Consider the following 18,201-nt stretch of genomic DNA (forward strand, 5'->3'; position numbering starts at 1 on the left):
AAAAAAAAAAGGACAGGAAGGGAAAAAAAGAAAAAAAGTTACATGATTCTGAGAGGCAGTCATTTAAATAAAGTCTTTTTTAAGTCATCTTGGGTATGCGGGTCTGAAATAAAATCAGGAGTGGATGGTATCCTTTCAAATTTCATATTTAGGCATCCTCACAGAGTAAAACTATGCTCTCATCATGTCAGTCATTTGGTCTTTACTATTGCCTACAAAGTATGCAGATGAGGATTCTTCATAAGTTAGATAGCACATCCCAGGGCACCATGTTACTGACAATGCATGATACTGGATATGGGTATAGGTTCCACTTTGTCTGATCTTGGCTAGCTGCATTTGCTGCTCTGTTTCCATTTGCCTGACAGGGCTTCTTGTCAGAAAAGCTGCATTTTCATTTATTACTACTTGTGAGCAGTGAGTTAACAGGCTTCAAGGCTTGGTGTCTTGTAGAACTTAAGTGGGTACAGTGTGCTTTGCTTTGTTTCTTGGGTTTTGCATGCCTGAAAGGAGAGGTCAGAGAATTTAGCAGTCTGTGACTACATATCCCAGTGAACGTCTCATTTTAGAAAACATGTAAAAAATGTACTTTAAGCAGACAATCGGAAGCAGAATTGGACTCAATGTTTTCATAAAGCATTGTTCTCTTTAAGGTGATACTCTTGATGGTTTTTACATAGAAATTCACTAGCCATGTTCAGGAATTCTGACTCTGAAAAAAATCCAATTTTTTCTTGTTATCAGTGGTTTATATTTTTTGCTTCAACTTCTGTGGAATTTGTATTAAAAAGTCTATTTGAAATAATTTTGTCAGAAGTTAAATGCAGTAAAATTTTTCCAAAACAGTATGGAAATGATGATCCATCTGTAAATTCTCTTTGTACCACAGTCATTTATTACTTCTTACTGAAATTTGAAATATGAGAACAAAGCAGCAGCAAAGCCAAATAAAAAGCCACACCAGCAAGGAACATCTGCAGAATTCTATTTAAAAAATGCACAAATGTTATAAATTAAACCTTTTCTGCCTTTTCTTACAGCTATACAACCTCGTAATTAGAAAGAAAGGAAGGACTATCTAAATATTTCCCATTCAATCTAAAGAAGCAGATGCCCATACCATTTATTGGAACTATTAAATAAAACTCTCTGTACTGGCACATTCAAGAAAGAGTAACAGCTAGTAAAGAATAAAAACAGAATCATTAAATTCAATATAAAGTTTAAGAAATATCAAATTTAATCTTTCACACAGTCTGTATTGTGTCTCCAGCTGATTTTGCTAACAAGTAGAAAAGAAGAAGTAGGTATATATCACTCTGAGAGTGCATACTAAAATTTTGTCAAAAAAAATTTTTTTAATTGGAAAACATCAGCTTATGGAAAATGAAATGCTCATAAAAGAAGGCAAGTCTCAGTGACTTTTAATTTTGGAGAAGAATCCCGCAGAATTCCAAGAATAATATGCTTTTTCAAACACTTCTTCTAACACACAAAATCATTATTTTAGAAAAAAAAAAAAAGCAGGTTGAAATGGAAAAAAAGTCAGAAGTCATTTACAGTGATCTGTAAACTCTTTCAGTCTGTTAATTTATGGCCCCTTTCCAGAGTTTAAGCTTGTCTTAATGTTTAGAATAGGAAACCTCAAAAATCTGGAGAAACGTCCCAGATAAACTGTTTCACAATCAGCAACTGATTGCTTACACTGAAATATGGTCTCCACTGCTAAAGTCATGTGACAAGGATTGGAACTTACAGCAATACAAAAATTTCTGGCCACAAAGCAGATGTTGTACAGTGATACACGCTTCGGGAAGACATTCCAGTCATAAAATTCTGTTATATACTTGCTGATTTGTGAATAAGTGTATATTATACAAGTATTTTCTTATCAAGCACATAGCATTTCTCAATGCGGTTTCTAATATCAGTATGTTATTATTTCATTTTGACAAATATTATTTTGAAATTCTTCTGATTTTATCTACTTCAGAACAGTAGAATTTTGCAGGCAGGTTGCATGTGGCCACACTCTGCATCCAGAAGTTTGAAAAGAAACATGATAACACTGGACTATGCTATGAAATCTTTATCTCTCTTTAGTGTAGAATGAAGAGTTGCCTATGCAAAGCCTACCAGAGGACACCTCAGACATCACAGTTGTCATGGTACTTCCCTCATGGCCTTGTTACAAAAGTAAAAGTTTGTACACTGTTTTAGGACCCCTTGAGCACGAAAATACCTTGTTTGCAATAACTGGATAGAAACTGGAAAGAGATCTGTAGTCTTTTTAGAAGGAAGTGCAATCTGAGGAAAGCTGTAAATTGCAATACTGGAAAATAAATGGTGATGCTATGGAGACCTTTACTACACAGATATTTCCTTATGCATATAGATACTCTCATTTAGACCTTTTCAGGGGAAATCAGAATTTATTTACAAATAAAATAGTTAACGTTTCCCATCAGCTACAGTAATCTGAGAGAGATTGGTGCTTCCAGAAGCAACTCTGAAATGACAAGCAACAGGAAGAATATGTCACAATGAACAGAGACAGTTTTATACAAGGTGAACAGTGTGTGTTTGGGTTCAAAGATTTTAAACTTTGGCTATTTTCATTAAATGTAGTGAATGATATATTTGTATATAGGTTTATGCTGTTGACAAGAATAGATGTTTGTCAGCAGAGATTGTGGTGAGGTGAGAGTCTTCTCTCGTGTAATTAGCAATAAGACTAGAAGGAATGGCTTCAAATTGTGCCAGGGGAGACTCAGGTTGGTCATTAGGAAATACTTCTCTGAGAGAGTGGTCAGGCACTGCGCAGGGAGGTTGTGGAGTCACTGTCCCTGGAGGTGTTCAAAGAATGTTTAGATGTTGTACTGAGGGACATGGTTTAGTGGGGAAATATTGGTGATAGGTGGATGGTTGGACTGGATGATCTTGGAAGTCTTTTCTAATCTTAATGATTCTACAATTCTATGATTCTCTAAAGTATATACTGCCATAAATAAAATCTTGAAAAATAATGTTGAGTAAAGTTTCATAAATGCATGCATCAAGTGAAATCAAAGATTTGCAGGATCAAAATAATTAAATACAGAGAGCACATACCAAGTACATTTTATGCCCTGTTAAAGTCATGCATGAAATGAACTACCTGGATAAGACAAACTGGACTGTATCAGTCATTTCATTGCAGAAAGATGAGATAATGTTTATAAGTGGTTATCAATACATTAAAAAAACAAGCACACAAAATTCCGGTTTGCTACTTCTGACTTATACTTCCTTAAAAACTGAACTACTGCATAGTGGTCCTGCATTAATTAGTAGTTTGCCCACAGGAGGAATGGAAATGCTGACTGACAGTGCCAGATGTATTCAAAACTATGCCTTTCTAGCCACATTCCTGTCTTTAAACTTTGCTTTATTTGTCAGTGGCTTGTTTAATCATGTTGGAAATGGAACTGAGGAAGTCACGGAAAGAGGGGGCCTATGTTGCCTTTTGAAATAGACAGTGTTGATACATACTATACGTTGACTGGCTGGCTGGTTGGTACTCCTGTCACTACCATGACACTGTGTGCTGATCCCTTTGGGTTTGGTAGACACGTGCGATGGGACCACCTCAGAGTGCATTTTGGTTCCTACTCTAAAGACTGATGCTACATTTTGGTCTGAATAAAAAAGCCGTTACCCAATTACATGCAGTGATTTGTGATTAGTTTCTATATATGAACAAACGATACATATAAACTGTGGAAGTCATGATTGATTTGGAGATCTCATGGGCAACAACCGGAAAGAAAAAGCTGCTGTTCAACATTACAAACACAAGAAAATATATATAAAACACATATACATTTAAATGCTCGTGTTAATTTTCACAAACAGGGACTTCCCTGAGCAAGCTCATAGGTTTATTTCTGCCTGTATTTGCAGTTCAGCTTGGCACTGAAGTTGCAAATAAACTCTGCCTGTGGCTGCTTTCCAAGGTAAACAGAACTTCTGTCTCTATTTCAAATTTTAACAAAACAATGAATATCACATCTAGTATTTATAAATTTCAAGTGCCTTTCACTAGATAGAAGTGTAGAGAAGGATCATTTCAGTACTTAGCTCAAACAAAATCCCGGGACAAAGGGAGGTGTTAAGGTGTGATCTCACGCCCTTCACATGTGCATAATTTTTCCTCAACAGTCTTCAGAAGAAGAAACTTGAGTCAGATATAGTTCTCCCGGGAACTCTGCTTTGGCATGGCTCATTTTCTTCCATCCTCAGTGAAACTACTTATAAAGGTTATAATCTGCCTTGGAATCTGGTTTTGTATTTTGAGGCAGAAAAATAGTACCTCAGTTCTTCTGCTTATTCCACAATATGTGATACTAATTTCTCTGACACCATAAAATACATTCAGGACCCCAGTGAAGGTATTGGGATAAAATTTTTGAATAGTTAACTCACATTTAAAGGTTGGACTCTTCTGTATATAGAAAGAACAGATACTTAAAATTAGATCCTTGTTATTTGACACTGGTGATATATTGTTCACTGTTTCCAGCCATTCATGGATGGACTCTAGATATTTCCCTGACACATAAATAATTTTATTTTATTTGAATACTCTCAAAGTAGGTGGAAGTGTTTTTCAACAAAGGACCTCACTCAGCGTGATGTATTCAGTGAATGAGCTTTCCAAATAATTCTTCACAAGCCTATACTGATAACATATACATTATAGTTGTTGCACTCAGCACAGATGTTTCACCAACAGAAGTATTTCAAGCTGAGAAATTGTCTGCTATTAATAGTACATTATGTAAAAAGAAGCCTGTTTTATCTAGCAGTCCACTGAGAAGCAGCTTATATGTCTGCTGTTACTGAGAGTATGCAGTAAAGCTAAAATGAAGGGTATTGTGCTTTGAAACCAAGCAGCAAACTCCCCATTTTGCAGAAAGTCAGGAAAAAGATTTTAGGGAATGCCAAGCATTACTTTTGAGCATCTGTTCATTTAACAAACCAAAGTCAGGCATTTTAATTGCAGGAGGAGAGGAATTTGCTTGGAGAAGTAGATTCTCCTAGCCATACTTAATTCCATAGTGTCTGCTAACTTTCACGTAGCGTAGTGGCTGCATGAGCAACCCTGTTCACATTGCAGCTCTATTAGTCCCTGTGAAACCAGAGGGTCCAAGAAATTAGAGATGGAAAGACTACCTAGGTCTGTTGCTTTTTCAGTGCGGGACAGTTCCTTCATTCCCTGCCCAGGTTATTTGGAAGAACAATAAAATTTCTAAAGTCTCACTGTTTTTTTTTTTCCAGAACACTCCTTTAATCTGTCATTATCACTTTTTTATTTGTGCAAGAATTAGCACAAAAAAATTTTTATTTGTGCAAAAATCTTGATTGCTGCCCCAGCCCACAGTAGCAAAGTAGGCTCAGCACGAAGATTTATAAGTTCAGAACTCTGACGCTCTTATTACAAATGTCCTTTTCAGGATTCCAGCTACACCAGTACTAGCATTTCATTATTGCTGGAAGTCATGTGAGAAAAATCACTGAGTCACAGATGATGAGATGTAGTCAGAAGCACAGCTGTACTGTAAGCACTACTAGATACCTAGTCATAGCAAAACACACTCAAGAACCTACATAAAAAGCTAGTCAGATAACTGGGATGGTATCTACGCTGTCACAACAGCATAAGCAGTTCAAAACTCCAGCATAATTCTGTCACTCATGCCAGTTGGTAACCTCTGCATTTTGTTTGCAATGATGAAATCTTTCAGCTAGAAAAAATTGTCCCTCATGTAACAGCTCCTGAGAGAAGATAGTTGTGTACTTTCAGCTTTCTTTTGCTGGAGAGTTTACTCTGTTGTTTCACAGACAGCTTGCATGGCTTCTTTGGAGAGGACAATCAAATAAAACTCTAAGAAAGGCACACCATTCCTTAGGAATGTATCAATAAATACAAATATGGTAAATGCAGCACCATAAAGATGTGAAATACTACCTACCTCTAACACGCTACTCTTTTGGTATTTTGGCTGTTTTTGTATTACATGTTTTTCCAGATCTTTAGCTACACACTTTAACAAGAATCCGGAATCACATCACATCCTAACATGTTTGGTCCTGTGAGTGCATCAGAAAAGGAAAAATTCTACCTACCCTTAAATCACTATTTACAGGGCTTTTGCTGATGTAAATAGAGAAAAGACAGTTGTGTTCAGAAATCAGTTTTCCTATGGTGCGCAGATGAAAAACAGGTAGGAAGAGAAAGGACTGGAACAGAAGAAAAGACGACAATGAGAAGTGCATCTGCACAGTGTTGGAATTACCCTCTCTTTCACGTGCACTAGGAAGAACAGCTCAAAGAAATAAGGAACAAATGGAACATGTGTCCATTTATCTGCAGCCTGAGTAGGTTCTCCAGAAGTAAGTAAGAAGCAGAAAGAAACTCAGCAGCCTCACTCTGTTTCCCCAGTGCCTCTCTGTATTAACACACTTGATTTCCATTCATCTTTCATAGGACTTCTCCTTCCACTGTATATAAATGGAGAGAATTGCACTTCTTTCATCATCAGCTGTTTGATGTAATCAGAAATTACCAGAGTCTCAAGCATGGCTATATAAAGAACAAAAGACATTGGCTCAGTTCCTCTCTTTTTGTTGTCTTTTTTGTTATGGTATTGCCAGTTCCTGAATGAAAGATCTTACCAATATATAAAAAGATTTGGATGGAAATATAATACCTACAGTTTTGTAGTTAGTCATTTCTAAAAACCCAAAACACCATATGTAGACTTTTAAATTGAAATCTTCAGTTATGCCCCAACCACAAAAACATGCCTACACTGTCATGTGGATCCCAGCAATTACAGTTTGTTTCTATGATCTTAGCTGTATAAAATCTTCAAACAGTTATTTTGAACAAAGTATATTTCTAGGTTATTAAACCTTTTAAGATGACTTTCTATGAATTACGTTATTTCAAACTGACGGGTTAGTATTTCAGAGAAGCTTAAAAAGTAGCTATTTATACAACTTGCTTATTTTGAAGGCTTTGTTTCGAAGAATGCATTAGTAAGTGACAGTCTTAAGTTAATGCATGTGAGTAAGGCCTGGCCAACCTGTAGCCATTTGTTGAGCTCTGTAGACATGACCTATGTCCTTTCTAACCTATTCTAGTGATGAATTATCCTTAGTGCTATGAAGTATATCAAGCTCCACTTTCTCTGTGTTCAGCTTTTTTTTTTTTTTTTTTAATACATTGGTACTTTTTTTCTTTCTGCTAGTTAAGATTAGAAATCACCATTATTAGATTTGTTTTTTTGTATTTTCATAATGTATGTTATACTTCCTTACTGTTCTTTACACAGCACTGAGTTTCTGAAGTAGTCTAGATCATCAAATGGATATTTGTTAATACATCTGTTTATATATAACACATACACAAATGAAGAAGTGGATTGTTTTTGATAAAAATTTAAAATTGCATTCACTTCAAGTCAGAGCAGGATATAGGGGAAAAAATGGAAATAAGCCCTAAGAAAGTAGTTTAACAGGATGTTTGGCTACCTGCTTAGTGTCATACACTAAGGGTTTGAGAAAAAAATACATTCTTTGAAAAGACAAAAAACAGATTTCTCTCAGTCATGCAACGGTGTTTTTCTAGATCAGGATGCAGAACAAAAATAGAAGTTAAATGAAAATTAATATAATTTTAACTGGAAATTAGTGTGGCATGAAAACAGAAGAAGGACATAGCAAGAATGGAGACAATACCCATTGTCTCTTCAAATCAAAAATACTTCTGCTAATATTTATAGCATTAACGTTTTTGTTTCTTATGAAATCTGTATCTACACATTCAAATTTTCCCTGAGTGAATCTATTGCCTTGATGATATGTTTGCTTTAGAAGAGATTTTGACCTGCATTTGATAGGCCTAGCATAAGTAGTAAGAGAAGATTTCATTCTCTTGGCCTTGGAAATGATCTTTATGGAGGAAAAATACATACTTTTCTTTGATCAGGGCTCTGGTACTATTTTTCTTATTCAATCAAGTGCTTAAATAAAAATGAAGATCATAGAATGGCTTGGGTTGGCAGGGACCCCAAAGATCATCAGGTTCTAACCGCCTTGCCACTGGCGGGGCCACCAACCTCCAGATCTGGTACTAGACTAGGTTGCTCAGGGTGCCATCCAACCTGGTCTTGAGTACCTCTAGGGCATCCACAGCTTCTCTGGGCAGCCTGTTCCAGTGCCTCACCGCTCTCTCTGTGAAGAACTTCCCTCTAACACCTAATCTAAACCTTTTCTCCTTGAGCTTATAGCCATTCCCCCTTGTCCTTCACTATCTACCCTTGTAAAAAGTTTATTCCCCTCCTTTTTATAATCCCCTTTTAAATACTGAAAGGGTACAATGAGGTCATCCCACAGCCTTTTCTTCAGACTGAACAAGCCCAGCTGCTTCAGCCTGCCTTCATAGGGGAGGTGCTCCAGACAGATGATCATCTTTGTGGCCCTCCTCTGGACCCTCTCCAACAGCTCCACATCTTTCCTGTACTGGGGGCTCCAGACCTGGACGCGGTACTCCAGATGGGGCCTCACAAGGGCAAAGTAGAGAAGAACAATCAACTCCTTCTTACTTCTGGCCACCCCTCTTCTGATGGAGCCCATGATACCATTGGCCTTTCAAGCTGCGGGAGCACATTGCTTGCTCATGTTAAGTTTTTAATCTACCAGAACACCCAGGTCCTTCTCCACAGGACTACTCTCAAGGAGTTCTTCTCCCAGTCTGTATGCATATGTGAGGCTACTCCGACCCAAGTGCAAAACCTTGCACTTTGCTATGTTCAATCTTATTAGATTCACACGGGCCTACATTTTGAGTTTGTTGAGGTCCCTGTAGATGGCTTTACTTTCTTCCAATGTGTTAACCACACCACTCAACTTAGTGCTATGGGCAAACTTGCTGAAGATGCACTTAAATCCAGCATCAATGTTGTGGATGAAGAGGTTGAAGAGCACCGGTTCCAAGACAGACCCCTGAAGAACACCGCTCGTCACCAGCCTCCACTTGGACATAGTGCCATTCAACACAACCCGCTGTCCATGGCCTTCCAACCAATTTCTTATGCACTGAATAGTCCATCTCTCAAATCCATATCTTTCCAATTAAAAGATAAGGATGTGGTGGGGGACCATGTCAAAAGTCTTGCACAAGTCCAGGTAAATGACATCTGTCAACTTCCCTTTGTCCATCAGTATGGTCTCTTCATCATAGAAGGCCACCAGATTGGTCAGGCATGACCTTGCGTTGTCATGTCATGCTGGCTGTCTAGGATTATCTGCTCATCCCTCATGTGCCTTAACATGTCTTCTAGGAGGATCTGTTCCACGATCTTCCCAGGTACAGAGGTGAAGCACACCAGCCTGTAGTTTCCCAGGTTCTCCTTCCTCCCATTCTTGTAAATAAGTGTGACGTTTCTGATTTTCCAGTCCCCAAGGACTTCACTCAGCAGTCAATACTTTTCAAGTATGATGGAGAGCAGCTCAGCAGCCACATCAGCCAGCTTCTTTAGGACCCTGAGATGCCATGTCATCTGGCTCCATAGACTTGTATACATTCAGTCTCATGAGGTATCTTGGACTTGCTCTGCCCTTAAAGCAGTGGGGAGAATTTACTCCCCCAGTTCCCACATAGAGGCCCAGGAGTGCAAGCTTCAAGGGTGTGAGAAATAGAAGAATCCTGACTGACAATGAAGACTGAGGAAAAAAATCCATTTAATGTCTCAGCCCTCTCCAAATCTGTCATAGCACTTCTCCATTCTCGTTTACCAAAGGAGGTATGCTCTCTTTGGCTTGTGTCTTTTGGTCAGTGTACCTGTAGAATGTCTTCTTATTGTTTTTAACATCCCTCACCAAGTCCAGTTCCATCTGTGCCTTGGCTTTCCTAATCCCCTCTCTGCAAGTCCAGACAGCATCCCTGTAATCTGGACAGCATCCCTGTGAGTAATGAACCTAGGATAAATATGAAATTATACTTTTTCATGCACAGCAATGTATGTTCATTCGTTAATTCATATTCTTCTTTTCCTAGAGTTTAACTGCAATCAGGTGTTCACATTTCATTCTAATCATTTCAAACTTGTTTTTATTAGTATAAAACAATCTTGGTACACTTATTTGTGTTTGACTATCCCATAATAATTTTCCTTCAAACAACAGGCCTCAATTTTGAGTGAGTATTGTGAATAAATTCGTTTTGGTTTTATATTTAAGCAATATAAAATTCCATATGTAAATAATTAAGAAAAATACTCAGCAATAGAGAATGGAAAAGATTTTGAAATAGCAGTGTATGCTATCACATACCAATTTAGTAAAGTTAGTAAAGAAGACTAACAATTTTTATTTATAGGCTTTTAACGTATGGCCTTCTGTTTGAAGTTGATATCCACTAAAATTAAACCTGCATCGCTGTTTTATACCATGATTTATAGATAATAAATACAATTAATGAATATACCGATGTTATGGTATAGCAGCGTACAATTAACAAATATACAGATGTTAAGGTATAACAGAGAGCTTGGCTACGATGCTATTACACCAAAACAGGAAACAGAAATGATAGGTACGCTCACCCATAACCTGGGCTTGCATGGGAAACTCCAGTAGAGTAGATCTCCAGAAGAGATCCTACCCCACTCGTGGTCAGCTCTTAAATGGGTCTGGGAGAGGTGGAGCCAGGCTCCACCCCTTCCGATAGCACAGGTGAATTGTCTTCACCTGTGCTCCCATGGCTGACTCACTGCTCGCCTCAGGTGATCAATCAGAGGTTCAGGCCGTGATTCAGCAGTCCTCATACACTCCATCCCTTCATAGCATGAACCAATAATCAAGTTGAGTAAAGGGTGAGTTTTTCTATTACAGAGATCCGATACACTGTGACGCACGTTGGTACAATTCAAGACGAGTGACGATAGGTGAACGTCCATATTCTTTTATGGGCCAGTGCTCGATGATGTTACTGGAGACATGCAGTCGTGAGGTGCCGGTTCATCCTATGTTCCATCAGTTCCATGTAGACCACCACCGGGTGTTGCACGTGATCTGAAAATAACACTGGAATGCTTTGATGGCATTTCGTTCCTTCCGGTGATCCTGAAGGCTCAAAGACTCACGAGGAGTAATACAGATGTTTCAGAGGTTTCAGGAGGGGAAGGTCTGCTCTCCAGGGCAAGATACAGGCTGTATTTCTACCCTGGGTCAACACTTCCGCTTGTACAGGGGCACATCCTGGCCACCTGTCTGGCTAGATGTCTGCAGCTGCATAATAATATCAGGCACCAAAGGAGGTGTCCTGATCTGCCACAGGGACATGATGGGAGCCCCTTTAGCAATGAAGATCGGAGTGTTGACCACAATATCAGCAGGCCATGTACCTGCTGATATCTCGCCCCCTCAGACCGAGGAAGGGGCCTGATGTAATCTACCTGCCATCACTGGAGAGGATTGTGTCCTCTAGCAAGATGGGCTGTTGTTTCGGGCAACGATCTCAGTCTCACTTTAGAGCAAGCGTCGCAATCCCGACACACCTGGACGATGTCAGGTAGCTGTATGGGCAGTCCCCATGCTTTAGCTGCTGCCCACATTGTCTTTTGTCCCGCATGCCGTAGCTTCTGATGTAACCAACAGGCGATGTTCTCAGATGGTGAATTCTCAATCCATCGAACTCAGCGTGTCGACTTCATTTCCTGGTGACTGTAGGAACTGATGACTAGAAACGTGGTAGACATGTACAGTCCTGTGTTTGACTGTATTCCATATGTCTAACCACATGTCCTTGCCCCAGATCAGCTGGGCACGGATAGTCCATTCCTGGGTGGCCCACTGTGCAATCCAAAGAGTGAGCCCCCGGTACACAGCCCAACTATCTGTACAGATGTTCAGGATGCCATCAACGGGTTCCTTGGTTATAACCATCCACACGGCTCGCAGTTCTGCCCATTGGCTGCTCTGACCATCCCCCTCGTCAAACCAGATTGTCTCAGTGGAAGGATAGTATGCTATTGCTCTCCACTTGCTTGGGTTGCCCTTGCTGGACCCATCTGTGTACCAGGCATCTTAAGGGATAGGGTATTTTCCTTCCTGAACGGGACTCTTCTCTGATGGAGCGACCAATATTTCTTTTGGTGCATCACTGTGATATGTTACTGGGCCTAGGATCTTCTGGAGTTCTTCTTTCAAGGGTGGTGAAGACAGACTACTCCTTTGGCTGAGATAGGCGACCTATCGCGCCACTGTTTGTGCTTGGGCCACTCCTGTCTTAGGAAGGTGGGTCAGATCTTTCACCCACCCCTGAATCGGCAGATTGGTCTTAACTAATACTTCAGCCATTGGAGTTAGCGGCTCTACTGCCTGTAATGCCGAATAGGCAGCCAATAACTGTTTTTCAATCATACTGTATCTTTCTTCTGCTCCATGCCAGACCTGAGACCAGAAACCAATGGGGGTCCGAACAAAACTCTGGCATTGCCACAGGCCCCAACCAAAGCCATCTTAAGTGACATGAACATCCAACTCTGCTGGGAGGGTAGGATCAAATATACCCAATGCCTGGGCTTGTTTAACTGCCGTTTTTTCCTGTTGGAAAACGTCCTGTTCTGTTTTCCCCCAATCCCATAGCTGTCCCTTTTTTGTGAGTCTATACAGTGGCCTTAGCAGCTGCACTAGGTGAGGTATAAAAGAATGCCAATAACCCAATATATCTAGAAACTCTTGCAGCTGTTTCGATGTTATAGGGACTGGGAATGCCTTAACCTTATCTATGACAGCACTGGGTAGTACTTTGGTCTTTCCTGACCAAACCACCCCCAGGAATTTTACAGACAGGCCCGGACCTTGCACCTTTTGGGGATTTATAGCCCATCCCCTCTGTTGTAAATAGGCGGTTAATGAATCTGCCACCTGCCCTAACTGCCTCCAGTGGGTCAGATGTCAGCAGCAGATCATCAATATGTAGGTTATATAATATATATGTACAGGTTAACATCATTTGTTTTTTCCAATCAGCCAGGTCACGCGCCACTAGATTATGACAATACATTGGTGAATGCACGTACTCCTTTGGCAGGACCTGAAAGGTCCACTGCCTGCTTCCCCATGTAAACACAAACTAATCTTGCGATTCTTCAGCAATTGGGATACTGAAGAACGTACTTGCTAAATCTAGGACACAATGATAGATTTTTATCTCCCTACTTAATGTGTCCATTAGGGAGGCAATATTGGGTACGGCCGCATGAATAGGCGGTGTGACTTTATTTAATTCCCTGATGTCATTCTCCACATGCCATCCAACTTTCGCACTGGCCATATCGGGGAATTATATGGGCTTGGACAGGTCTTATAATGCCCACTTTTTCTAATTCCTGCACCGTCTTCGATATTTCATCCTGCCCACCCGGAAGTCTATACTGTCTCACGTTAGTAATCCAGCACGGTTTTGGCAGGCAAATAGGCCCATGTTTCGCATGGCCTCTTAATGTTGCCTGCACCGCCCAGATACTGATATATCTCTGTTGAAGTCTGAACTCTCCCACAGTTGTCTGGAGAGCCAGACCGCATAGAATATCTATACCCAAAATGTATTCCTGGACTGGGGCAATAGATACCTTATACTCCTGGGGTGGGAGATGCACAACCCCCAATTTCAACCATGCTTGGGTGACAGGAATAGTCTGTCTCCCAAAACCACCAATCATCACTCTGTCTCCATCAAATTTGGTCAGATCTCCGTAAATGATTGATGTTTCTGCTCCAGTGTCCACTAATGCCATAAGTCTGAATATTTTTTCGGGACCAATAAATCGTTAATTCTACATAGGGCCTCTGGTCCCGTCTGGAGGCCCTAGGGGGACTAACATCCCTCATCACGCCACGAATTGTGCTAGGGCCAATTCTTTTGCTTCTGGAGGCTCAGGCATTGTGGTCTAAGACACCTGAGGTGGCTTTTTTTTCCTATTAGGAACAATGAAATCTTCTAGGTTCCATGTTGTTGTTGGTATTCTCTCTATAACCCTTAGCTTTGGTTTCTTAGGGTAGTTTTGAAATTTTTGATTGTCTTTTAGTTGTCTCCAAAACTAGAGAAGGACATGGTTGGGCTGGCGGTCAATCTTAGGAAATTGGACCCCAGCCCAAATTAAGTCATTATACGTTTGTTTTTGGGAAACCCTTATGGGTCCCAATTGAGGAGCTCGAGTAGCCATCTTGGTTTTAGTCACCAGCAGGACCTCAGCTTCTTCTAATGTCTGAATGTTGCACCTGCTCCGCAGACGTTCTGTTTCTCCTAGGTCGGCCGCTAACTGGGCAACCTGCTGGACTACAGCTTCTGAGGCCACCAAGGGATTTAATATAAATACCAAAGTACCATACAAATGAGAGGGAACTTGCTGTAGAATTAAGTCTCTCATCCCCGCTGAGAATTTGACCATATCAGGGCCATCAAATGTATCTTAATAAATTGCTTCCCTTACGCGTAGTTCACGGATATAATTTTGAAGGTCCTCCATGGAGGACCACATCCCTGTATGTAGAGGTATATCAGATTTATTTGGCCATACCATATGGCAGGCAGCCATTAACCATTCTATTATAGAATGGTTTTCATCAGGATATTGAGTACCCACATATAACCTCTGCCTGAGAGCAGGATGGACAGTCATGGTGGCCAACTTGGCTATTTCTGGGCCATTCACCAAAACACCTTCTGCCCCAGAATCCCACAGTCTTAATAACCAAGCTGGCACACTTTCTCTAGGCTTCTGCCGAAACCGCTGTACGAAATCCATCAATTCCGTTGCTGTGTATGGTCAGGCTGTTACATGCAAATGAGTCTGGGCAGGGGGCCACTGATCAGGAGTCACCCCTGTTGGTCTGTCCTGTACTTTTATTGTTTTCTGAGTTATGACAGGACGGACTTCTAGTGGATCTGTCAAAATGGGAGATTCAAGATCTAATTTAGATTTTTTATTTTCCTGATCAATAAAGTCAGTTGATTCAGGAGTCTGGTCATCATCTATTGAAATGTTACGAACTTGACCTATAGGAAGATGCAGAATTGGTTTCTTCCCTGTTAATATGCCAAGTTCTTTCTCCAACTTTTCGATATGGTCTTTCAAAAGTTGGTTTTCATTCTCTAAAGTAGTATTATTCCTCATTTCCTCATGATTTAAAACATTTAATAGTGGCCATGCCACTGTGGAAGCAGCTAATTGCCTTTCTTTCATGATCAGTATGTCTTTGCTAAGTCCCTGAAAGTAATCTGCCATGCAATATGGGGAGATATTTCCCATAACACGTAAGGGATCCCATTTTTCAATAATGACTGCTAGTTCATAATAAGGAGATCCCACAAATCCTGGGATCTGCTCTGGAATCATTTTATCTAGGGGGGTAACGTTCTCCCCCTTGACCCATTTAAAGAAATTGCATAGGGAGGACATAATGTAAAGTTAATATGTTTGGCCTGGCTCGCCAAGTGTACAATTAATGAATATACTGATGTTATGGTATAGCAGCGTACAATTAACAAATATACAGATGTTAAGGTATAACAGAGAGCATGGCTATGATGTTATTACACCAAAACAGGAAACAGAAATGATAGGTACACTCACCCATAACTTGGGCTTGTGTGGGAAACTGGTGGATAGGTTTCTACCTACTCCTCGAATTTCCCTCCCACTACAGAGTGGCTATGAGAAAATGTCATTCCCTGATCACTAGTGAAACTATTCTGGTTACAGAATGTGTTCTGGATCAGTTTTCTCTTGGAATGAAAAGAAGGTGCAACAAAGGCCTGTACAAAATTACTATGTTGGTGTTTGCTTTTTTTTCCCCACTATTTCAAATTCCAGATGAATATATCCAAATCTAGTAAATATAACAGAAATAAAGGGAGAAAATTTTTAAAACTGTATGTGAGACATGGGACCATCAAGGTACTTAAAAGCTCATCAAATAAATACAGATAAGCATGCTGTTGGTATCTGTGATTACATAACTTTCTGATTTCTTGGAGCAGTCATGCTTAAACTATATAATCTTCAATGATAAATAACTAAAGATAATAAAGTAAAATGCAAATAGGAGACAGCTGTTCAGAAGTTTTGCAGGTTCTGACTCCCTGAGACTTTTCTTCCAGGGACTTTTTTCCCCATTAAATAATCTGAGCATTTAAAAAATGCAAGAATGTCAAATTTTTTGGAATTGTCTTACGTTCAGTTGTCAGTCATGTCTGAGACAGAATAGGAGTCTTGTAGTATTGCAGCACAGTAATGACCTACTTGTCAGTCAAGAGTGGTATGATATCACTGTGTGATCAAGGAAGCATAACAAAACAATTGCATCAGATCTCAAATATATTTTGCTCTTTAGGTAAGAAATGCTTCTACTTTCTCATTAAGCAATAACCAAGAGGAGTTATTTCAGATGCTGGTGTGGTTAAAACTTAATGTAGTAGCTGTTCTGTCCTTCCTGTCATGAGAATATATGGATTTCATTTTGTTGCTGTACTAAAGACTTAAAGCAGTGGGGAGCTTCTCTCTCATGGGGGCAGAATTAAGTCTTTAGGAAGAAATGAATCCTTATTTGTGCCTTTAAAAAAAAAGCTAAAAATATCACAGAATAAAAAAATGTAGATAAATTCTTCTTCTTGGCCTTTAAAGGTTTGTCTACATTTCCTTCATACTCCCAGACATGTATTTAATCAACAGTCCTTTTTGCTGCGTACTGGTAAATGCCTGCATAACTTATAAGCCACAGGCATTCAGGATAGAGTGAATGAATAAGCAGTACCTGATTATGACAGAATATATCAAGTGTTTATGAAAGGAATTATGAAGGTTTTCATGTACCACAGTTTATTCAACTGTGAAAATATTAGTTAGGATTTACTGAGGTGGCACTCAGAACTCCACTGGCTGCTGACCAGAATAAATGGTCCAAGCAGAGGAACTGACTGCAAATTAGTTACATGTAGAGAACACAAAGCAATGAGATAAACACAACTCAAGGGGGTGCAGCATGTGAATTGAGAAATTAATCCAGCATTTTCCAAGTTATTTTTACCTGTGTCCTGTTCTTAAGTATATTCTGTTCTTTTATCAACCGACACAAATAATCTGTTTGTATGGTATAGAGGTTTATACCATATACAGTTATTATTAAGCCTTTTCAGGGATGTACCTTAGTTTGAGTTGTGGTTGTAACTGGTAAGAAATCAAATCAAAGAAAAACCCAAGCAGGGCAAAAGTTTAACTATATCATTTCATCTTTGCACTGAAAACATTATCTTGAGATCTTTTTAAAACGATTTTCGAACTCAAAAAGCGAAAACTTTTTGGCTTTTCTTCTCCGTTATGTGACATCTTCCTTAATCATGCTTACATGACTTTTTCCATACTCTGAGCATAATTCTGATCAGTTTCATTGAGCCATGTGTACTTCTGCATCTCAGCCTTTCTGCACTCATCAGAACCTCAGATTTTCCACTGATCTCCAAGACCTTGTCAGTCATCCCATTGCTTTTCTAACACTGTCTTCAAAGAACAATTTCAGACAAAGTGAGAATTAGTTTGTTTAGATACCTTAACAGGCTGGATAGATTCCCGTGTTCTAGGACACTGCTTTGTATATTGGCTTTTCACCTTATTTAGATATGGCTGAACACTTTTGTCACTACAAATTCAGCATTCTTCCACAATTCAGTAGAGTACTGAATATTTAAAAATACCTTAGCAAAATAATATTCTAAGTCTAAAGGAAAGATGGCATAGCCTAAATCCATATTAAATCTCACTTCCACTCCCTTAGTAGCTCATCCACTAACTGTTCACATCCAAATACCCATTAATAAAAGCTATGACTTACTAAATCATTCTAAGATAATCTTTCAGCTAGCTTAATCTCATGATATATGTCAGTGCTATACAAAGTTATGATTCTAGCCTAGAGAAAGGCCATATATCCTTGTCCTACAAGGACAAGGACTACAAAAAAAAGTTTTGGGTGTAACTATGTCAAATTCTTCTTCCATATGTGATTGATCAAATAAAAGTATAGCGTTGTATTTTTGCTTAGCAAAACACCTTGTGCATTAAATTATTGGTTACTAAATATTCAGCTTGA

Source organism: Meleagris gallopavo, chromosome 10 (genome assembly GCF_000146605.3).
Source record: "Meleagris gallopavo isolate NT-WF06-2002-E0010 breed Aviagen turkey brand Nicholas breeding stock chromosome 10, Turkey_5.1, whole genome shotgun sequence".
Taxonomy (NCBI): domain Eukaryota; kingdom Metazoa; phylum Chordata; class Aves; order Galliformes; family Phasianidae; genus Meleagris; species Meleagris gallopavo.